The 25,025-nt window shown below is 35.9% G+C and overlaps 1 non-coding gene across 1 annotated transcript; it reads left to right on the top strand.

The window, feature by feature from the left end:
• The first annotated feature begins 293 nt into the window (after positions 1 to 293).
• Positions 294 to 401, top strand: LOC121208077 (small nucleolar RNA R71). Its single transcript, XR_005903087.1, has one exon. It is a non-coding gene; the product is annotated as a small nucleolar RNA R71 (small nucleolar RNA).
• The last annotated feature ends 24,624 nt before the right edge of the window (positions 402 to 25,025 follow it).

Here is a 25,025-nt window from a genome sequence, read left to right as displayed (position 1 = left end):
ATTGATTAGGTGGCTGAACTGCAAAACTATTAAACCCATTAGTGGTAAAATTTTTAATCATTGAGGATATTGAAGATACATGAGATGCGAGTGAAGTGAGTCTAACGACTCATCTTCCTGACACTATTCGATTGGTTGGCCATTGATAATTGTTGCTGGCAATCCTCTCAATGATTTCATAAGCCTCATTATAAGACTTAGAAAGGAGAGCACCGTTAGCAAAAGCGTCCGCTACTATTCTCGTGTGACAATTGAGACCATTATAGAATGTCTCAAGTTGAATGCAGTATGGGATTCCATGATGAGGGCACTTCCATAATAATTCTTTGTACCTTTCTCATGCCTCATACAAGGACTCACCATCCACTTTTTTGGAAAGTAGTGATCTTATTCCTCAACTTAGCATTCTTGGTAGGCGGGAAATACTTCATGAGGATTTTTCTGCTAACTCCTTCCATGTGGTAATGGAATGTGGTGGCAATGAGTTCAACCAAGCTCGAGCTCTGTCCCTTAGTGAATATAGGAACAGCTTTAATCAAAGTGCATCTTTGGGTACTCTGGCTAACTTGAAAGAATCTCTTACCTCCATAAATAGTCTTAAGTGAAGGTGAGGATCTCCGGTAGGCATTCCACTGAATTGGCCTACTATATGAAGCATCTGAAACATGATTGACTTCAGCTCCAATTGTTGTGCCTCGATTCTAGGTCTCTTAATACACAGATTAAAATCATAAAATACTGGCATGGCATACTGTCTTAGATCTCTATCCCTATCATCAACAATAAGGATAGGATTTTGAGTAGGGCTTGCTCTGTTTCCTTAATTCAGATTTTCGTAGTTCATCTATTTGGTCCTTCTCTAAACTGCTTGTCTTCTTCATTATCGAAAAGTTCTTTCAATTTTCAGGGTCTACGGGGAGTAAATCTATAATTCGATTAATATTCATAAACATCTGAAACAACATAGAAAAAATTAACTAAGTTAAAATTGAATAGAAAAATAAACCAAAATGCAAAGTTAACAAATTCACAAATAATGACTTTTAAAACAGTCCTCGGCAACGGCGACAAAAACTTGGAACGATGGAAACAAGTGTACACAATTGCAACAAGTAATAAAGTGACAAGTAAATGTCGAGTTATCGTACCCATAGGGACTGTGCAAAGAAAATATTTATGAAATGCAATTAAAAACAATTTGGTGATTAAAAATGTTTTGATTTTAAGGGAGTGGTTTAAAACTAAAATTTAAAAAAGTAAAATAAAATAAATAAAAATAAAAGTTCCAATGCACGATTTCAAAAGATGATTTTAATCAAGATGACATACTTGTGCTAAATTAATTAAATTTCTTAACTTAGAATTACTAAACTCATGTTCATGTTGTTACAAATAAATTCATGGCAACTTCGTAATTTGCTAACTACTGCTCATATGTACTTATTAAATTAACTAATCTCTTGAACATTTTCCAATGTCAATTCAAACAATTAATCAATATTCATAAGCACATAAAAGATTGAGTGAGGTAAAAATATATTTCTATATTGAAACAGTTTAATCACAATAATCCTACAAGTTATGCAAGGCTAATGTATCGTCTAATACTATCGATAAATTAACCCTCAGCTACCTTAGAAGATTAATCATGCACTGATTAAGTATTGTGTCAATTAATTACAATTTCAACATGATTTAATAATTAATTCATTAGTTACCTTACAATTATAATGCAAGAATAACTTAATCATGATTTACTTAATCAAACAATTTACCTAGACCTATAACAACATAAACATAATTTTAATAACTTAAGTAGACGGAATGCAATCAACCTAACATGAATTAAATTTAATCCATATTAATTAAATGGGCAGCAAAGGGAGTGTTTATAGGTTGAGTAGGCAGCTAAAAATACCAAAACTCAGTAGTCATAGGCTCTCCCCATGGTCGGCCACACAAGTGGCAAGTTTGAAGGTTTCAAACTTGCTAAATTTGGCTAGGGGCAAAAGCTTTATAAGTGGAGGGGTTTGAATTCAAATTCAAGGAGACTCCAAGGGCTGTTTTGCAAGCCAAATAATCAGCTAAATAAGCTGATTGGGTCAGAATGTGGGATGGTTTTGGGCCGCCCAATTGCTTAATTAGATCAGTCTCTCGGTTAAGCACAATTGGGCCTCTTTTCATAATTTAATTAATAATAATTATTTAACCCAAAATAAATTGGATTAAAATTAAAATTAATTTTATTATGGATTCATATTCATAATTTGGACTGTCTTAGGCTGAGAAATTAATTCGCCTCGATGCGTCAAAATCACTTCTCGGTTTTGTACTTCTAGTAGTGTCTGACGAGCCGTTTTTTGCCCTTTGTGCAAATCTACCAAAAATAAATCAAAATTTATTATAAAATTAATTAAAATTAAATATTTTAATATTTTAAGTGCAATTTAATTATTTTATAATTATTATATATTTTTCGACAAGAATTATATTGAAACTGCACAGATTTATGTTTAAAAAGGTATGAAAAAGTCTACATATTTCCGTGCATATTTCCGTGTTTACAGATACCTATGACACTTAAGACTTGGTCATATTAACCAAGAAAGAATCATTAGACTCGTGAAAAATGGTCCCTTAAGTATGCTTAAGAAAGTTATTCTTCCACAATGTGAATCTTGCTTGGAAAGTAAAATGACTAAGAGGCATTTCAGTGCAAAAGGTACAAGGGCCAACCAACCTTTAGAACTTGTGCACATTGATCTATGTGGTCCCATAAGCATCAGTGTTCGAGGAGATTAAAATTATTAAGTGACTTTCATCTATGAAATGCACAAAAAAAGTGAAACCTTTGATAAATTCTGAGAGTTTCGTGCGGAAACAGAAAAGCAAATAGGTTTGTCCATAAAGAATCTTCGGTTTGACTGAGTTGGAGAATACTTGCCCAACGAGTTCTTATGATACCTCATAGGGAATGAGATTTTATCCTAGTTGACTGAGTCAAGCACTCCACTACAAAATGGTGTAATTGAGAGAAGAAACAAAACATCACTTAACATAGTTTGTTCAATGTTAAGCTATTCACAACTCCCTACTTCCTTTTGGGATATGTGATACAAACAACTTGCTATATTCTGAATGATGTGTCAGCCAAGTCTACTTCTAAGACAACTTATGAATTGTGGCATGGAAAGAAACCTTCTTTAAATAATTTTAGAATATGGAGTTGTCCAACACACATTCTGGATAAGGATGCAAAGAAGTTGGATGCACAGACAGAATTATTCATGTTTTAAGGATATTTGAAAGGAACAAAGGGTGCATTATTCTACAATTTGAAAGATAATACGATTAAAGTTTCTACTCATGCTACTTTCCTTAAAGAAAGCTACATAGATAACTTTAAGCCTCAAAGTAAAGCGGTACTCGAGGAACTTTTAGGAGTTGTAGAACAATCACCAAGTTCAATGAACCTAAGGGAATACCTAAGCAAGTGAGCTTAGAGGTAATCCTGTTCTGCACCCATTCGTTAGTCCTGGATTAACCGGTGAGATCGAGAGATAAATCAGATTAATTCATCTAAGTTGGTAAAGTTTAGATTGAAAGATAAAATGAAGTCACTTAGTAATTTAAGTGATTTAAGTCCTACATTCAAGGACTGGTGAACTGCATCAAAATTAACCAACCATTGTTAGTCATTTATTTGTTTAATTTCTTAGTTTTGTACTCTTTGCAATTTAGTCCCTATATTAGCTATCTAATTTTCTTGAAAATTTTCTTTTTATGATTTGTCATACTACAAAATTGTATTAATAGTCGCTTCAACCCTATAGTGTACACTATTTATCACTCGATCGCCATTTCCTTTGGGTTCAATCCTTGGAATACTTTGATTTTCCATTGTAACACTGTAAATATTACAACTGACCTGTACGTTTACAATAAAGTCGCACTTTTAAAATTTTTTATAAAATAATTTGTTTTATGCGCACATGCGAACATGGCCAATATTCAATAAGGAGTTTTCAATCATGGTACTTTTTATGGACTAACTCCATGATTAGGTAAATTCAAATTCTCAAAACGATGCTTCTAGACATAATTGCAATTTCTCGAGTATAATTGTATATGTCCGATTGGTCCCTCTGCTAGCTCAACAAAAGCTCGAGCAAATTGTATTTGAATTAGAAGAAAATTCTATGACTTTGGAAATAATTTATTGAGTCGATCTATTCGATGTGGAATTAAATTAGGCGGTTGTGAGAATTTTTCAACTAGAGAATTTGATTAAAGAATTTTCCTGAAAAATTAATTTGAAAAATCTATTTGATTTGTAGGAAAAATCATTTTGATCAACTAAAATTAAATTAATCAAATTAATTAAAATGAATATAATATTTTTTGGAAATTAATTTTCAAGGAAAAAAATTGGTCCAATGGATAACTGAATTTGAAAATTGGATCTAAGATCGAAAATTAGGCCTGTGAACCCAGAACCAAGATCGAGATCCAAACACTAGTTGAACCGGGCCTAATATGTGCAACTGGGGCGATAGTCCAACCTGTGGTTGGATTGGACCGGCCGGGTTGTCACTGGCCCAGACCGAATGAACAACAATCAAACCAAATCAAGTTTCCGTAAGGGTGTCGCACCCGCGATGGCACCACCGGACAAAATGGCGCTGACGGTGTAATACTCCTAACCCATATCCGTCGCCGGAATAGGATTACTAGGCATTACCGAATAACACACCTTATTCACATACATTTATGAATTCATACTCAAGATCCATTCAAAAACATTCACAATGTCCCTTGTAAGGCTCTACGAGACCTTAAATCATGCTTAGAAGTGGTTCGAGACTAAACCGATAACATTTGCAAACTTTGGAAAACTTAGAAAATTTTCAAACATTTAAGGGTCACACGCCCGTGTGAACAGGTCGTGTACCTCACACGGTTATCAGACACGCCCGTGTCACAGGTCTTGTAAAAACAGGGAATACATACTGACTTGAACCAAAAGGCCAAGGACACGCTAGTGTGCCATGGTTGTGGGAAAATTGGGGAGGTTACTGACTTGGGTCACACGGCCGACCACACGCCCATGTACCAGCCCGTGTGCCATACAAAGCCAGTAGACACGCCTATGTCTCTAGGCCGTGCCAAAATTGTAAGGTATACTGACTGAATTCGAAAGGGTACCCCAGGAGATACACGGCCGTGCAGCATGACCGTGTGTCTCACACGGCTGAGACACCGCCCGTGTCTCTGCCCATGTGGACAAAAATAGGCCATTTGCAAAGCCAATTTGCCACCCTCATCTCATACACACCTAGTCATCAAATGGTATCAATTCAACACATATATAGGCAACCAAAACATGTCATTTCACACATATCATACTATCTATCATCAAGCAATTCAACTACTAAATTCCATATTCAAAACATACCAAATCAATATGCCACAATCATCAATCTCATATAACTCTTAAATTAATTTTCTCACCTTTTTATCAACCAAATCATGCTTCTCAAACTTATCAATACATCATTCTCAAATCATATCAAAATATACCAAATTTCAAGCAATAATACCACAACACATAACTATCCAAAAGAGCATCCATACAACCATTCCAAACAAGCCAGCACTTAGGACATTATATACATCACATATATCATTTATCAAACATATAATTCAAGCCAACTTAAATGGCCATAATCCAACATTTACAAGCCAAATCTCATGGCTATAATCACAACTCAAAACATACTAAGATGACACTAGCCTATACATGCCATATACCATATATACAAAGCTCCAAAAGTACCAACGAGATGATCAATAGTATGATGATGTTTCCCGGCAATCTTTGAGTCTGAGCTAGCTTCGCTAATCTATAAAATAGGGAAAGAACACACAAAGTAAGCTTTAAAAGCTTAGTAAGCCATATACAAATAAAGTCATCACATAAACATTTGCATATCAATTCAAATATGCTAAACATAGTTAATCACATTCAAATTCACAAACCTTTCTCATTGAACGTATATTCAATGTCTTAATCGAGTTCATCAATTACTTTCCCTTTTAAACACTCGTACGAATTTCGTACGTACCTGAGTCACTTAGCTCATTCATAGATTCTTTCTCGACTTGAATTTGCCCATTGAACAGCTCGAAATCATTAAGGATACATGGAAATCACATATAGCTCGTACAATGTCATATCCTGGATATAGTCTTACATGTTATCACATCTCGATGCCACTGTCCCGGACAGGGTCTTACACAAAATCGATTAACGATGCCAATGTCCCAGACATGATCTTACACATAATCACAATACAATGCCAATGTACCAGACATGGTCTTACATGTAAACACATCTCGATAACCTAACGTCATGACATTCGTATCCTATACTATTCCTAAGGTTCGTATAGGATTTTCGGATATCGTAACTCTGTCGATTCTTGCTCGTAATTTTTCATTCAACATTTATAACCTTTCAATGATAAATATACACATATAATTCAATTTAAAGGCATTCATTTGTATATAAACTTACCTCGTACTCGTAATAAAAGGCGGGATCGACTATTCAATAACTTTCAACTTCCCCTGATCTAAATCCGATTTCTTTCGTTCTTGCTCTATATACATTCAAAATTAACTCTTTTATTCATAAAAACATTCAATCTAGTCCACAAACACATATTTGGGCATTTTTGTACTTTAGCCCCTAAAGTTTCACATTTTTACAATTTAGTCCCTATTTCATAAATACACAAAATTCACAAAATTCAATATGGCCCATGCTTAGCCAAATTCTCTATAGCTTCATAACAACCTATATTTTCATTTATTTCACACTTTTAACCACAACATTTCACATTTTCTCAATTTAATCCCTAATTGACATTTTTACTCAAAATCACTTTTCAAAACATGTATATCAAACACCAAGCTTTCATATTTCATCATCAGATATTCAAAAACGCATAAATTCATCAACGAAAACTTTCAAAATCATCAACACTTTCAAAAATTAAGGCATGAACTAGCTAGTACTCAAAGCAACAATCACAAATACATAAAAATCATCAAAAATCGAGCTAAAACTGTACCTTAATCAAGCTTAACCATGGTTGAATGGATGAAAGCTCAAAACCTCTTTCTGTCCTTAATATTTAGCTAAGGATGATGATAATTTAGGCTTAAAATTGTTTTTCTTTTATTTATTATAACTTAAAAACATATTTTACCATTTTACCCTTGATTATTAAACATTTAAAACATCAAATATAAGGCCATTAGTGTCCATCTCCACTATAAATGGTCTAATTACAACATAAGGACCTTTCATTTAGTAAGCCATAGCAATTAAACACTTTTAACTTATAGCATGCTACTTTTCCATTTTACACAATTAAGTCCTTTTTCTCAAATTGAGTTATTAAACAGTAAAATTAACTCACGAAATTTCACACATATATATTCACATTCTGTAAACATTGAAAATAATATTAAAATAACTTTACGACCTCAAATTTGTGGTTCTAAAACTACTGTTCTAATTTAGTTAAAACCGGGCTGTTACAACTCTCCCCCTTAGGGATTTTCATCCCCCAAAATCTTACTAGTGAATAGGTTTGGATATTGCTTTCTCATAGCATCTTCAGGTTCCCACGTAGCTTCTTCAGCCCCGTGTCAATGCCATAATACTTTCACTAATGCTATTCGTTTATTTCTCAACTCTTTGATCTCATGAGCTGGAATTTGGATCGGTTCTTCACTATATGATAAATCTGATTAAATTTCAACTTCAGCCGGGGAAATAACATGCGAAAGATCATATTGATATCGTCAAAGCATCGATACATGAAATACATTATGAATCTTTTCTAGCTCAAACGAAAATGCTAGCCGATAAGCCAGTGGTCCAATTCGCTTAATAATCTCATACGGGATGATGAATCTCGGATTCAATTTGCCTTTACGACCAAATCAAAGTATTTTTTTCCACGAAGATACTTTTAAAAACACTCTATCCTCGATCTGAAACTCAATTTCTTTCCGTTTCAAGTCTGCATATGATTTCTAACAATCTGATGTTGCTTTTAGACTATCTTGAATTACTTTCACCTTTTCTTCAGTCTCTCTAATCAGATCAACCCTGTGGATCTTATTCTCGCTAAGCTCAGTTCAGTACGACTGTTTTCTACATTTACGACCATATAAAGCTTCTTATGGTGCCATCTTTATACTCGATTGAAAGCTATTGTTATACGCAAATTCAATCAACGACAAATATCTTTCCCACGTACCTTCAAACTCAAGAATACAACATCTCAACATATCTAAGAGTATATGTATAACTCACTTGGATTGACCATCCGTCTGCGGGTGAAATGCAGTACTAAAATGTAGTTTTATACCCAGTGTATTTTGCAATTTCTTCCAAAACCTCGATGTGAACCTCAGATCTCTATCCGAAATAATAAAAATAGGTACCCCGTGTAATCTCACAATCTCGGAGATATAAAACTTAGCAAGCTTGTCAAGCAAATAATATGTATGCACAGGAATGAAACGAGCTAATTTTGTCAATCAATCAACAATAACCTAGATTGTATCTTTCTTACTTAGAGATAGGGGCAAACTTGAAATAAAATCCATACTTACTCTATCCTATTTTCACTCGGGAATCATAACTGGCTGCGATAAACCGGATGACACCTGATACTCAGCTTTTACTTGCTGACAAATCAAACATTTAGAAACAAACTCTGAAATGTCATGTTCCATACCATGCCACCAATAGAGCTGTTTCAAATCGTTATACATTTTCGTACTTCCTGGATGAACAGAAAAATGACTACTATGTGCTTCGTTCAAAATCATCTGAATCAACTTTGAATTTCTCGAAACACATATTTGGCCTCTGAATCTTAAACAATCATCGAAATCAACTTGAAATTCTAAATCAGGGTTCGAATCACATTGAGCTCTTTTAGCTAACATTTCATTATCAATTTTCTAAGCTTCATAGATCTGTTGTACAAAAAATGTTCTCATTTTCAACTCAACTATAATCGATCCATCATCAGATAGAGCCAACTGAGTATTCATTGCACATAGAGCAGACAAAAATTTTCAACTTAATGCATCAGCAATAACATTTACTTTTCCCGAATGATAATCAATCACTAACTCGTAATATTTTTAACAATTCTAGCCATCTCCGTTGTCTCAAATTCAAATCTTTCTGAGTCATCAGATATTTCAAACTTTTATGATCTGAATAAACATGGCATTTCTCACAAAAAAAATAATGGCGCCAAATCTTTAATGCAAACACAATGGCTGCTAAATCTAAATCGTGTGTTGGGTAATTATTTTTATGCGGCTTCAACTCTCTCGAGGCATAAGTTATGAATTTGCTTTCTTGCATCAAAACACAGCCCAGACCATTCAACGATGAATCTCAAACTTTTATGATCTGAATAAACATGGCATTTCTCACAAAAAAAATAATGGCGCCAAATCTTTAATGCAAACACAATGGCTGCTAAATCTAAATCGTGTGTTGGGTAATTATTTTTATGCGGCTTCAACTCTCTCGAGGCATAAGTTATGAATTTGCTTTCTTGCATCAAAACACAGCCCAGACCATTCAACGATGCATCACTATAGATCACAAACTCTTTACCCGATTCTGGCTATACTAACACTGGAGCTTCAGTCAAAAGATCTTTCAGCTGATCAAAACTTTTCTGACATTTCTCGGACCATTCAAACTTTACATCTTTTTAAATCAGTCTTGTCAATAGAGTCGCAATCATCAAAAAGCCTTTCACAAATTGTCTATAATAGCCAGCTAGTCCCAGAAAACTGCAGACTTCGGATACATTTTTCGGAGGCTTCCAATCCATTATTGCAGAAATCTTGCTCAAATCAACTCGAATACCCGATGCTAACACAATATGCCCCAGAAAACCAACCTCACGTAACTAGAATTCACATTTACTAAAATTTGCATATAATAGTTTATCATGCAAAGTCTGCAATACAATTCTCAAATGCTCGGCATGCTCAATTTCATCTCATGAATATATCAAAATATCATCTATGAACACAACAACAAATCAATCTAGATACGGTCTGAAAATCTAGTTCATTAAGTCCATAAAGATAGCAGGTGAATTCGTTAGTCCAAAAGGTATAACTAAAAATTCATAGTGACCATACCTCGTTCTGAATGCAGTCTTTGGCACATCAAAGTCTCTAACTCGTAACTGATAATAAACCGATCTCAAATCTATCTTTGAAAACACTGTAGCCCCTTTTAATTGATGAAACAGATCATCAATCCACGGTAGATGATATTTGTTCTTGATTATCACTTTATTCAGCTATCTGTAGTTAATGCACATTCTCTTCGTGCCATCTTTCTTTTTCACAAATAACACAAGAGCACCCCAAGGTGAGAAACTCGGTCTTGCAAATCCTCTATCAGTCAGTTCTTGCAATTGAGCTTTCAATTCTTTTAATTCTGTTAGAACCATTCTGTACGGAGCTATCGATATCAGTATTGTACCCAGCATTAACTCAATGCCAAACTCAACCTCTCGAATCAGTGGTAAACCCGGTAACTTTTCAGAAAACACATTTGGATACTCACACACAGCTGGTACTAATTCGATCTTCTTTTCAGTCACTTTTGTATCAAGCACATAAGCAAAATAAGATTTGCAACCCTTTCTCACAAATTTCTAAGCTAACATCGATGAAATCACCGCTGGCAAGCCATTCAAATTATCTGACTCAATTCGTATCATCTTATTATTCTAACATCTTAGATCAATTGTCCTTCATTTGCAGTTCATAATAGCATCTTGCAACGCTAGCTAATCCATACCCAGAATTATATCAAATTCGTCAAATGGCAACAACATCAAATCAGCCAGAGAGCAATCATCCTGAATCATCAATGAACATTTGTTGCACACTTTATCAACTAAGACACTTGCCTAAGGGGTTCGATACACTAATCACAAATTCAGTAGACTCTACATATAAAGTCTTACTAGATACTAAATTCACACATATATATGAATGAGTTGATCCTGGATCTATTAATGCAATAACTTTAGTATCATAGAGAGTAAAAATACCGGTGATAACATCTTAAGATGATGTTTTTTCGCGAGCATGAATAGTGTAGGCTCATGCAGGTGCTCTAGTATCAGATCTCGCAGCAGTGTCTCGTGTCACACCTCTACCACCCCTCACATTTCCTATGTTTCTGGGTAGTCTACCTCTAGCTGCAGTGTCACTCGGCCTCGTATTCTGTACTGTATCTTGTTCAGCCAACTCTGGACAATCACGGATAAAATGATCCAATGATCCACTTTAAAACAAACCCTATCATTCAATCTACAATCACCGGGATGCCATTTTCCATAATATTTATATTTAGGTTGGGTAGGTCTCACACTGTCAACACTTGCAATAGATGTAGTTTGGGCTTTGGAACTTACAAGTTACTTTTCACGATTCCTGTCTGAATGTCCCACAGATGCATTGGAACGATTAAATGAGTCCCTAAATTTCTTCAATGTAGACTGATAAGATTTACTAGTTGATCTCTTTCTCGAATCTCTTGCTTCAAAATTAGCTTTTCTCTTTTCTTTGCTGAGATCCTCAGCTTTACAAGCCCTCTCAACCAGTACAACAAATTCCTTCAATTCAAGTATCCCAATTAACAGCTTTATATCTTTATTTAACCCATTAACAAATTATTTGCACGTAATCTCCTCAGTAAACACATATTCCCAGGCATACTTGCTTAATCGTATGAATTCTCTTTCGTACTCAGTGACAGTCATTTGGCCTTGTTTCAATTCTAGAAACTCTTTCTAATCGAGAAATCTTTGACTTATGTACTTTTTCTGAAACTCAGTCTGAAAGAATTCCCAAGTAACCCATTCTCTAGGAACCACTGATGTCAACATTTTCCACCAATGATATGCATTATCTCTAAGTAAAGATACTACACATTTGATACATTCTTCTGGAGTACAGGACAATTCCTCGAATACTTTAATCGTATTCTCGAGCCAAAACTCATCTCTCTCCGGATCTTCATCAACTGTAGCCCAAAACTCTTCAACCCCGTGTTTACAAATCCTATCAACAGGTGGCTTGCTCAATCAAATCGGATCTATTACCAGAGGTACAATTGGGACTTGTTGAGGAATAGGTGGGGGTAGAGGTTGTTGAGCAGCCAAATTCATTCGAACGAACTCCGTGAACCACTCACTCGTCATTTGGAAGAAGGCTTGCTTAGCCTCTCCCCCTTGCCTACTTGTTACAAGTCTAGAATCAGACTCCACTGCCTCTTGAGTGGGAGCGGGTGCATTACTTTCAACATCGTCAGCTACGGGTCGATCGGGATCCATTTGCTATATAAAAACAAATTTTAACTGTCAGGAATCATCAAACTATCGCAGTTTATATATATGGCATGTATAGCTAGACTCTCACACGCTACGTTAGTCCTAGAATCGACTAAACCATAGCTTTGATACCAATTAACTATAATACCCCTAACCCGTATCCGTCGTCAGAATAGAGTTACTAGGCATTACCGAATAACACACCTCATTCATATACATTTATACATTCATACTCAATATCCATTCAAAAACATTCACAATGTCTTTTGTAAGGCACTACGAGACTTTAAATCATGCTTAGAAGTGGTTCAGGACTAAGCTGATAACATTTGCAAACTTTGGAAAACTTAGAAAATTTTCAAACATTTAAGGGTCACACGCCCGTGTGAACAGGCTGTGTGCCTTACACGATTATCATACACGCCCGTGTCACAGGCCGTGTGAAAATAAGGCATACATACTGACTTGCACCACATGGCTGAGGACACACTAGTGTTCCATAGTTTGGGAAAACTGGGGAGGTTAATGACTTGGGTTACACGGCTGACCACACGCTCATGTGCCAGCCCGTGTGCCATACACGACCAGTAGACACGCCTTTTTGTCTAGGCCATGTCAAAACTGTAGGGTATACTGACTTAATTCGAAAGGGTACCCCAGGGGACACACGACCGTGCAGCATGACCGTGTGTCATACACGGCTGAGACATACGCCCATGTCTCTGCCCATGTGGACAAAAATAGGTCATTTGCGAAGCTAATTTGCCACCCTCATCTCATACACACCTAGTCATCAAATGGTATCAGTTCAACACATATATAGGCAGCCAAAACATGCCATTTCACACACATATCATACCATCTATCATCAATCAATTCAACTACTAAATTCCATATTCAAAACATACCAAATCAATATACCACAATCATCAATCTCACATAACTCTTAAATGAATTTTCTAACCTTTTTATCAACCAAATCATGCATTTCAAACTTATCAATTCATCATTCTCAAATCATACCAAAATATACCAAATTCCAAGCAATAATACCACAACACATAACTATCCAAAAGAGCATCCATACAACCATTCCAAACAAGCCAACACTTAGGACATTATATACATCACATATATCATTTATTAAACATATAATTGAAGCCAACTTAAATGGCCATATTCCAACATTTACAAGCCAAATCTCATGGCTATAATCACAACTCAAAACATACCAAGATGACACTAGCCTATACATGCCATATACCATACATACAAAGCTCCAAAATTACCAATAAGATGATCGATAGTGTGATGATGTTTCCCGAAGATCCCCGTGTAACAGCCCGTTTTTGGGTCAGATCGAAACAGTGGTTTTGGGACCACAAATTTGAAGTCAAAAATATTTATTTTATTATTTTAATAAGGTTTACAGTATGATATAATGTTCGTGTGAAAATTTTGTGAAGAAATTTTACCGTTTGAGTGGTTAATTCGGTAAAAAGGACTAAATCACGTAAAGCATAAAAGTTGAATTCTATAAGTTAAAAGTATTAAATGGCTATGGACCTTATGTGGTAAATAGCCCATTTATGGGATAGTGGAGGTTAGTGAGTGGCATTTGGTGTATTTAGTAATATTTTTAAAGGGTAAAAAGGTAAATAGGTAATTAAAGTTAATAATAAATAAAATAAAAGCCAAAACCATGTTATATTTCTTCATCTTCCACTGAATATAGAGAAAAGAAACAGCCATGGCTTTTTTTAGGGTTCGGCATCTTCATGGCTGAATTTGTAAGTGTTTTGGGCTTAATTTTTGATGATTTTTATGTTTTTGTGATCGTTGCTTCGTGTTCTAGCTAGCCCGTACCCTAATTTCTAAATTTGTTGATGAATTTTTTAGTTGCCATTGATGATAGCTTGATGTTTTTGAGTGTTGATGATGGAAAATAAATCATTGTTGTTAGATTAACAAATTTTATAAAGTGATTTTGAGTAAAAATGTCAATTTTGGACCAAATTATATAAGGTGGAAATTTAGTGGTTAAAATGTGAAATAAATTGAAAATATGGGCTGATAGTAATATATGGAAAATTCAGCTAGCTTGGGTTTATGTTTAATTTGATGAAATTGTGATTTTAAGTGATAAGGACTAAATTGAAAAAATGTGAAATAATAGGGGCAAAAATATAATTTTGCCAAAATGTGTAAATTGTGTTAAATTGAATGAAATGTTGATTAAATAATTAAAATTTGATATTATATAGATTGAGATAATCGAGAATAGGATCTAGAACGGGGGAAAAACAAAATACCGAACTAATTGATATGTTCCGTCGTTTCAGAGGTAAGTTTCTATGTAATAAGCATTGTTAAATTTATGCTTTTAATGCTTCGATATTATATAAATTGTATATACGTGACTATTTTTATGTTTAACGACATATCGGCTAAAACAAAAATGGCACTTAGTGTGCGGTTCGAAATAGCTTCGGTTAAATGTGGCATTTGATGTACGATTGGAGATAGCTTCAGCTATATATGTATATGGCACTTAGTGTGCAAAATATTAATAATGGCACTTGGTGTGCGGGATATTGAGTATGGCACTTAGTGTACGAGACATTGAAGATGCAACGGCATTACGTGTATGTATGAAATGGTAAGGATCGGTACAGGTATGTACATGGGTTATGATGCATCTTTGTAACAAAGTAAATAAGTAAGTCATGTTTATGAGAATTATTTTGTGATGACCTTGTGATTATGGGTCCATGCTTATGTTTTATAAATATGTATTTATACCATGATTGTGGAAATGATTGGTGAAGGTGTGATGAGCTTATTTATCATCATTTTTGTACTAAAACTATTTTGGATAGTAGCTATAGTCCAACTTTGTAAATTCACCAAAAATTTTGGAAATCGAGTTAGAGGATGAATAAAATATGAAATTATATTGAGTCTATTTTTACATAGAAGAAACGGTGTATGCAAAAGAATTTTAGATTATGAGATATTTGAATTTTTGTGAGAAAGGGTCAAAATGATCTCAAAATCCCCTCTTCTGATTTTGAAAACTCATTAAAAATTGTAAACAAATAATTAAGGGTTATATTTTATATTCTTAGAATCTTCTATGAGTCTATTTTCTAAAGAAACAAACGTTAACATCATTCGAATTCTGTATAAGGATATAATTAATTTTTAGTGAAGAGGGGTCGAAACTATCAGACAGCGAAAAAGGGGTAACTTTGAAGAATAAACTGTACTTATTAGCCAAACCAAAAAAATTTTAAATTTTATAGTAAGAAGATATGTGAGTCTAGTTTCAGGTAAAATTAACGAATCTTAATTTGGAGCTGCATAGCTCTAGAAATAAATAATTTAACGACTATAACTCGAGTAGATAGCTTGACCGGAATTTGAACAACTATTGGAATAATATGCAATTATAATTGTGATAACCTGAGAACATGTTGTAAGAATATGGAAAAAAACATATTAATAAATTGCTTATTATTTTCATATGAACTTACTAAGCTTTATAGCTTATCCTCTCCCTTTTCATCTCTTATAGGTTTATATAGCTAGCTCGGGTTGGAGATCGCCGGAGATTCAATCACACTATTAAGCTATCATTTGGGGTATAAGTATTCAAATACCTAAGTCTATGGCATGTATAGGGGCTCTATCTTTATAATTATTTCAATGCTAATGTGGCCAAATGTATTGGCCTATAATGGTTATAGTCTAATTTATATATAGCCATGAATGATGGCTTATGCTGATCATATGATTATTCATGTGTATTTGCCAATGTTTTATGGTGTGATCATGTTGTTTGATATGGATGACTGTGTGCATACGACTTAAGTACTCGATAATTGATTTTGGCATAATTGGCATATGGATAGATTATAGCATAAGTGTGAAATGTGAAAATGTATTGATGATAAACACGATATGAAAGTTGTTATGATTAATTTTGATAAAGTATGATGCCTTGTGTATGCGTAAGTTGTTATGAGAATGTCATGCATAAGCTATATTTACGATTATTAAGTGTTTATTTATGCCATGTTGGATGCCATTGAGATATGTGAGTGTGAATGTGTTGTGAGGGTGGCAAAATGGCTTGGAACATAGCCTAGCATTTGTCCATACGGGCGTGTGACCCTGCTTCATGATGAACTTTTCTAAGTTTTTCCAAAAGTTTTCAAAGTTCCCTGTTTAGTCTCAAATCATCTTCGATGCGTGTTTAGGGCCTCGTAAACCTTCTTTATTTTTTTCTTCACCGATTTTTACCAGCCATATGAGGGTTTTAAAGCCTTAAATTTGCAGTAACTTATCATCTCTAGAAGTAAGTGATTTTCATACCCTTTGTTAAAGATTTTTACATTTTTGAAACCCTTGAAGCATAATCTTTCAAATGAGGGGACTATTTTGAAAATGGTTGAAGCTATAGGGTCTTGCCATGAGAACATTTAAGGAATTTTCTGAAATTTTATTGAAGAATATGAAGCATAGTGGTGTGTAAACAACTTTTGTAAAAGGATTTTCATGAAAAAATCTAAAAAAGACTAGTTTGCATAAGTTGTAAAGTAGATATAAATGTGTAATATAGTGGTAATTTGGAGTTGCTATAAGAGTAAAAAGGGTTCGGCTAGGCTTAAGATGCGAAGAAATTTGATAAAAAAACTCAAATTTCAGACCTATGGGTAAAATGGTCATTTTGTCAATGTCTAGGGGCAATTATTGAATGCTTAGATCGATGAAGTGACTAAATAAGTGCATTTTTTATTATAGATCAATAATTACCAAATTCAAAACTAGATCGAGGGAAAACCAAGCAATTAGACTAAACCGATTGGTCGTCTACTTTTTGTAATCCGAGGTAAGTTGTATATAAATAATACAATTACAATGTTCATGTATGTGTTGAATTGTACTTGAAATTTAATATAGCATAATGGTAATAAAGATAGTAGAGCTCCCGTTTGAACCTAGGAAACAAATCAGATATCCATGCCATGACATACGGGTTATTATGGGCTAGTGTAAGACATGTTTGGACATGCATCGACCACATTATGAGAGTCAGTGTAAGACCATGTCTGGTACATGGCATCGGCATTGAAACGAGTCTTAGTGTAAAGACATGTCTGGTACATGCATCAGCCTCGAGATGTAAGCCAGTGTAAGACATGTTTGGGACATGCATGGCTATGAGATGTGTCGGTGTAAGACCATGTCCGGGACATGGCTTTAGCACAGATATGCTAGAGCTTGTGTAAGACCATGTTTGAGACATGGCATCAGCACCTTACCCATGTTTGAGGCTTAATGAATATCCGGTAGTGTTCCGAATTGTTCAACGGCGAAAGTTATGAACTTAAGTTATTGAGGAAAGTATAATTGTATTGCAAGTGGTACAGGTACCTAATTGGTATGTATAAAATGTGAGCTCAACGTATATACTATGTGATTTGTATGGATACTGATGAGTAAGTTATTCTTATGCCCTCTTTTACATCATGAGCTTGTTGATAATTGGTAAAGTTGTTGTATATTTATTTATGTGCAACTTACTAAGCTATATGCTTACTCCCTTTTCATTCTATTTTCATATAGTGCCGCTTACCTAGCTTGAGGATCATCGAAAGTAAGATATATCGATCACACTATCAATCGAAGCATTCGATATAGTTTGATTTATATTTTTGAAATGAAATGTATAGGGGATTAGACTTGTGGTTTATGTTATTAGTAATTTGGCTAAATGTGTTAGCTTGGGATAAATCCCCTATTTTGTATTAAGCCTCGAATGATAGCTGATATTCATTTTGATTTATATACAAAGATGTTATATTCATAGATGAGTAAAATGCATACATGGAATGTTGTTTATTGTGGCTGATTTGATTGTATAAGATAGCCTTGTGTTGGTTTTGGTTGCTAATGTGTAGGTTGTGTAAGTAAGAGTGGCATAGAGGCTTGGTAAATAGCCTCATATTGTCCACATGGGTAGACACATGAGCGTGTGTCTATGCCGTGTGTGACACACGGTCTTCCCCATGGGTGTGTGGTCCGGCCATGTGTCACATGCACTTAAAAATTTCAAGTCAGTATGAATGGTAGTAAACACACAGGCAGAGACACAGTCGTGTGTCTCAACCGTGTGATAGACACGGCCTAGCACACGGGCGTGTGTCTTGGCCGTGTGACATTTTGGGGATGCTGACGTCAGAAATAGAATATTCATGTTTTTGCACACGGGCTAGGACACGGGTGTGTCATGGCCGTGTGAAAGACACGGGCCAGGGACACGAGCATGTGCCAGGCCGTGTAAAAATCCCTGTAGGTGTGCATTTAGAATTAATTCCACGTGAGTGGAGGACACGGGCGTGTCCCTATATTGCTTAGGCCGTGTGAGCCACACGGGCCATCAGCACGACCATGTCGAAATGACCACACAGGCGTGTTACCCTTCCACACGAGCGTATGTCCTATTCAATGGTAAATTTTCAATAAATGATTTAAGGACTCGAAATGGTCTAGAATAGTTTTAATGGTCGATTAAGGGCTCGTAGGCCCATAATAAGATGTTTATAGTAAAAATTGAAAAAGTTTCAAATTGGGTCGAGTTTTGGTGACTTAGGAACATTTGTGTGCATAAGATCGAGTTAGGTAATGCCTCATACTCCACTCTGGTGTGGATTGCGGGTATGGGGTATTACATTTAGTGGTATCAAAGCTATGATTTAGTGGATTCTAGGACTAACCTTGCGAGAGTACAAATCTACCTATACATGTCATATCTGTATATTGATAGTGTGACGATTTCTGACAATTATAAATTATATTTTCATATAGTAGATGGATATTGATAGAGCTATGGTGGATGATGTGGAGAGTAACGCGTCTGCTCCCGCTGAAGGGACCACACCAGTTGAGAGTGAGCCAATGACTATGGGTCAAGGCGGAGGGGCTAGAGAAGCCTACCTCTGAATGATGGATGCTTGGTATACAAAGTTCGTTCGTGCAAATCCGAACACTCCAACTCCCCCACCTCTTCTGATTCCTCAATATGCCCTGGTAGCTCCGAAAGGCGTGAACTTGACTAGGAAGGAGAAACCTCCAGTGGATAAGATTCGGAAGCAAGGGGTCGAGGAATTTCAGGCTAGTATAGATGACGACCCAGAGAAAGCAGAGTTTTGGTTAAAGAATATCATCAGGGTATTTGATGAACTGTCGTGCATGCCTGAAGAGTGCATGAAGTGTGTCGTATCGCTCTTAAGAGATTCGACCTACCAGTGGTGGAACACTCTCATGTCTATGATACCGAGAGAGAGTAACTTGAGAATTTTTCCAGGAAGGGTTTCGAAAGGAATATATTAGCTAGATGTTCATAGACCAAAAAAGGAAGGAATTTCAAGAGTTGAAGCAAGGTAGTAAGACTGTGACAGAGTATGAACGTGAATTTGTGAAACTCAGCAAGTATGCGCGAGACTGCATATCCACTGAAGCTACCATGTGTAAAAGATTTGAGGATGGCCTAAATGAGGATATTTGAGTATTTGTTGGCATTTTAGAACTAAGAGAATTTTTGGTGCTTGTTGAGAGAGCATGCAAGGTAGAAGAATTGGTTAAAGAAAGGAGAAAGGCGGCCATTGAGTCGCGGGATTCAATAAAAAGACAGATAAGGAAATCGTATCAATCCTCATCTAAGAAATCAAAGGAATTCACTACCCGATCAAATGTTTCAGTGGGGTTTTTGAGTAGAATCAAGAACTGGCATAACACAGCTTCTAGAGCCCAGAGCACTTCTGTCGCGAGCGTCAGTAGTGCTCAGACGAATAGACCAGAATGTTTGCAATGAGGTAGACGTCACTTTGGCGAGTGCTGGGGGAATGAAAGGGGTTGTTTTAAGCGTGGATCATTAGAACATTTCATCCGAGATTTTCTTGAAAAGGAAGAGAGTGAGAAAAAGCAAGAAGCGAAGGCAAGTAATGCTCCTTCGAGGGATAGACCACAAAGAACTCTGGAAGCAGGGCTACTAGCAGGGGTGCACCCAGAGATGCTGTAGTGAGGTCTGAGGGCAGAGCGCCTACAAGGACTTACGCTATTCTTGCCCGTGAAGAGGTAGAGTCTCCTGACATGATCATGGGTACCTTTTTTATCTATGATATATCTGTCATTGCTTTAATTGATTCGGGGTCTACCCACTCTTATATTTGTATGGATTTAATACCTTGTATGAACATGATAGTAGAGTCTACTGAATTTGTGATAAAAGTGTCCAACCCTTTAGGCAGATATGTTCTAGTGGATCAAGTGTGTAGAAATTGTCCTTGACAATTATGGGTCATTATTTTTCGGCCAACTTGACGTTGTTGCCGTTTAATGAATTTGATGTAATCCTTGGGATGGATTAGTTGACTTCTCATAGTGTTGTAGTGGACTGTGGGAGAAAATTCATTGAGTTGAAATGTGAAGACGGGATTGTTCTTCGGGTTGGACCAGATAAGTCAAAAAATTTGTCTATAATAGTATCGTCTTTTACTGCTAAGAAATATTTGGGAAAAAGATATGAAGCTTACCTAGCTTTGGTGCTGAATACTCTAGTGCCTGAGTTGAAGATTGAATAGGTACCAGTGGTATGTGAGTTCACAGATGTATTTCTGGGGGAATTACTCGGATTACCTCCAGTAAGGGAAGCTGACTTTGGAATCAAGTTGGTCCCTAGTACGGCACCCATCTCGATTGCTCCTATGGAGTTAAAGGAGTTGAAAGTTCAACTACAAGAGTTAACTGACAAGGGCTTTGCGAGACCAAGTTTTTCCCCATGGGGTGCTCCAGTGCTCTTTGTGAGAAAGAAAGATTGGTCGATGAGGTTATGTATCGACTATAGATAGCTCAACAAGGTAACAGTGAAGAACAAGTATCCTCTACTAAATATCGATGATTTGTTTGACCAATTGAAGGGAGCCAGTATATTTTCCAAGATTGACCTAAGGTTAGGATACTATCAGTTAAGGGTGAAAGAGCAAGATGTACCGAATACTGCGTTTCAGACAAGATACGGGCATTATGAATTCCTTGTCATGCCCTTTGGTTTGACTAATGCCTCGACGATGTTTATAGATTTGATGAACCGCATTTTTCGGCCATATCTGGATAAGTTCGTGGTGGTTTTTATTGACGACATAATGATTTATTCGCGTAATGAGGATGAGCACGTGAAGCAATTGAACACTATATTACAGACCCTGAGAGACAAACAATTGTACGCCTTGTTCAGTAATAGTGAATTTCGGCTTAAGGAGATTAGATTTCTTGGATACACTGTGTCGGGTAACGGGATTAGAGTTGACCCAAGTAAAATATAGGCTATTGTTGAATGAAATCCGCCGAGGAATGTCATAGATGTCCGAAGCCTCTTGGGTTTGGCCGGATACTATAGTCGGTTTGTGAACAGATTCTCTATGATAGCTACCTCGATGACAAGACTGCTGCAAAAAGATGTCAAATTCGAATGGACAAAAAAGTGCTAACAAAGTTTCGAGCAATTAAAGGTTTTGTTGACTGAAGCCCCAGTGTTAGTGCAGCCCAAGTCGGGTAAGGAATTTGTGATATATAGCGACGCCTCCTTGAATGGTTTGGGGTGTGTGCTTATGCAAGAAGGTAAGGTTACAGCTTACGCTTCGAGACAGCTGAAGCCTCATGAGAAAAACTACCCGACGCACGATTTAGAATTGATCGCCATCGTGTTCATGCTGAAAATTTAGAAACACCATTTGCATAGAGAGAAATGCCGAGTATTCACCGATCAGAAGAACCTTAAGTACTTGATGACTCGAAAAGAGTTAAATTTGCGGCAATGACAATGGTTAGAACTGATAAAGGATTATGAGTTGATTATCGACTACCATGAATACTCAATTAACTGTGTCTAATGATGGTTCGATTCTAACAGAGTTGAGAGCTAGACCGACATTTCTACAAGAGATCCGTGGAGCTCAGAAAGGTGATAAGGAGTTGCAAGCTAAGATGGCTCAGTGCAAGACGGGAAAAGAATCCAAATTTCGTATTAGTACCAAGGGGTGTATAATGTTCAAAGATAGAGTTTGCGTACCCAAGGACAATGAGCTTATTCAGAAGATTCTGCGAGAGGCACATAGTGGTTGTTTTTCCGTCCGTCTGGGTAATGTAAAAATGTACAACGATGTGAATAAATTGTATTGGTGGTCGGGAATGAAGAGAGATATTTCAAAGTTCGTATCCAACTTGTGTGTTAGCAAGTGAAGGCTAAACACCAAGCACCTTCAGGTTTACTTTAGCCTATCACGATCCCTGAATGGAAGTAGGATCGGATTACTGTGGATTTTTTGATAGGTTTACCGATAACCTCGATGAAAAATGATTCTATTTGGGTTATTGTTGATAGGCTAACAAAGCCAACACGTTTTACGTACTGACTACTCCCTTAAGAGATTGGCCGATTTGTACGTTTCTGAGATTGTGAGGCTACACGAAGTGCCCTTGTCGATTGTTTCAGATAGGGACTTGAGATTTACCTCGAGGTTTTGGAAAAAGTTACAAGAGGCATTGGGAACAAAGTTGAGTTTTAGCACGGCATTTCATCTGCAAATCAACAGACAGTCAGAAAGAGTGATTCAGATTTTAGAGGACATGTTGCGGTGTTATGTTCTTGAGTTTCAGGAAAATTGGGAAAGATACTTACTATTGGTTGAATTAGCCAACAACAACAGTTATCAGACAAGTCTGAAAATGGCGCCTTATTAAGCTTTGTATGGGCGAAAGTGTCGAACGCCCTTATATTAGACTGAACTCAGAGAGAGTCAGATTCAAGGGGTCAATTTAATTAGAGAGACTGAAGAGAAAGTTAAAGTGATTCGTAACTGCTTGAAGGCCGCCTCAGATAGAGAGAAATCCTACGCAGATTTGAAACGAAAGAAAATTGAGTTTCAAATCGACGATAAGGTATTTTTGAAAGTATCCCCGTGGAGGAAAGTCCTCAGATTTGGTAGAAGAGGCAAGTTGAGTCCTCGTTTCATTGGATCTTATAAGGTTATCAAGAGAGTAGGATCGGTTGCCTATCGATTGGCTTTTCCACCAGAGTTGGAAAAAATTCACGACGTGTTTCATTTATCCATGCTATGTCAATATAGATCAGACCCTTCGCACGTGATTGCGCCAGCAGAGGTTGAGATTCATCCGGACATGACTTATGGGAAAGAGTCAATCAAGATTTTAGCTCGGGAAGTCAAATAGTTGAGGAATAAGTGTAACATCCTAAAATAAGGCCTAAACGGAACAATGGTTACGAAACCACGAATCTGAGATAGAAAAGTTTATTGCGATTAATTTTATGATTTACCGAGTGATTAGATATATGTGTTAGAATACCGATAAGAAATTTCAGTGATTACATGTTCGATTTGCATATTAGGGCTTAAATTGCAAAAGTTGATAAATATGAGTTCTAAATGCTAAGGGATTAAATTGAAGTGCATAATTGAAGCAGAGGTCCTTAAATGGTAATTAGACCATTATATTTTCATGGACAAAAATAGATATACATAGGTAGAAATAACTAAAAATTTTAAGAAAAGACATTTTAGTAAAGTGTAAAATAAAAGAATTAAAAAGGGAAAAAGATGGCAAAAATGTGCTCATCTTCTTCCTTAGGCCGAATGTCAAGGGTTCTCCATAGCTAGGGTTTGTTTCAAGCTTCCAAGCTCCACAGTAAGTGATTCCAAACCCCGTTTTTAATGTTCTTTATATTTCTAGAGTCCCGGTAACTTGACTAAGCTTATTCTAGCAATAATTTAACCTAGGGTTTATATTTGGAAAAATACCCATAGGTGAAATGTGTTTATTTTGATGTTTTATGGTAGAATATGAAGCTTGAAATTGTGTTAAACAACTTTTGCTAAGCGTTTTTACGTGAAAACGAGTAAAATTACATAATCGATAAAAATACCTAATGTTCATAAGTAGGGGCAAACCCAGGGGGCTGGCATGGGCCCTGGCCCCCCCTAAAATGTAAAATTACATTTTAGGCCCTTAAAATTTTTTAAATATTTTAAATTAGTAAAGGTAAAATTCCACTTTGGCCCCTCCTAAAATTATAAAAATTTGATTTAATCCTTTATAAATTATAAAGATATAAACTATAAAAAATTAAAATTTCATCCGCCCCCTAAAAAATTTTTCTAGCTTCGCCCCTGTTCATAAGTACATGTTAGAGTGAGAATTAGATGTTTCCATATAAGGGAAAAATGATTAGCATGTCATAAAATATAAGAAATAGGATGAAGTTTAATTTCCGAGCCTTGGGAAAAAGTGTAAATATGTAAAAGTTTAGGGGTAAAAGTGTAATTTTCTCCAAAGTTTGAGTCAATGACTATTTTAATAAATGTGAGTATTAAATAAGCTAAATTTGTTATTATAGATCAAGAAGAACGAAATTCGGAGTTAGACCGGGGAAAGAAAAAGATAGTGGACTAAATCGATATAGTTGATCGTATT

The sequence above is a fragment of the Gossypium hirsutum genome, chromosome A01 (assembly GCF_007990345.1).
Source record: "Gossypium hirsutum isolate 1008001.06 chromosome A01, Gossypium_hirsutum_v2.1, whole genome shotgun sequence".
Lineage (NCBI taxonomy): Eukaryota > Viridiplantae > Streptophyta > Magnoliopsida > Malvales > Malvaceae > Gossypium > Gossypium hirsutum.
This window is presented reverse-complemented; position numbering and strand designations above follow the sequence as displayed.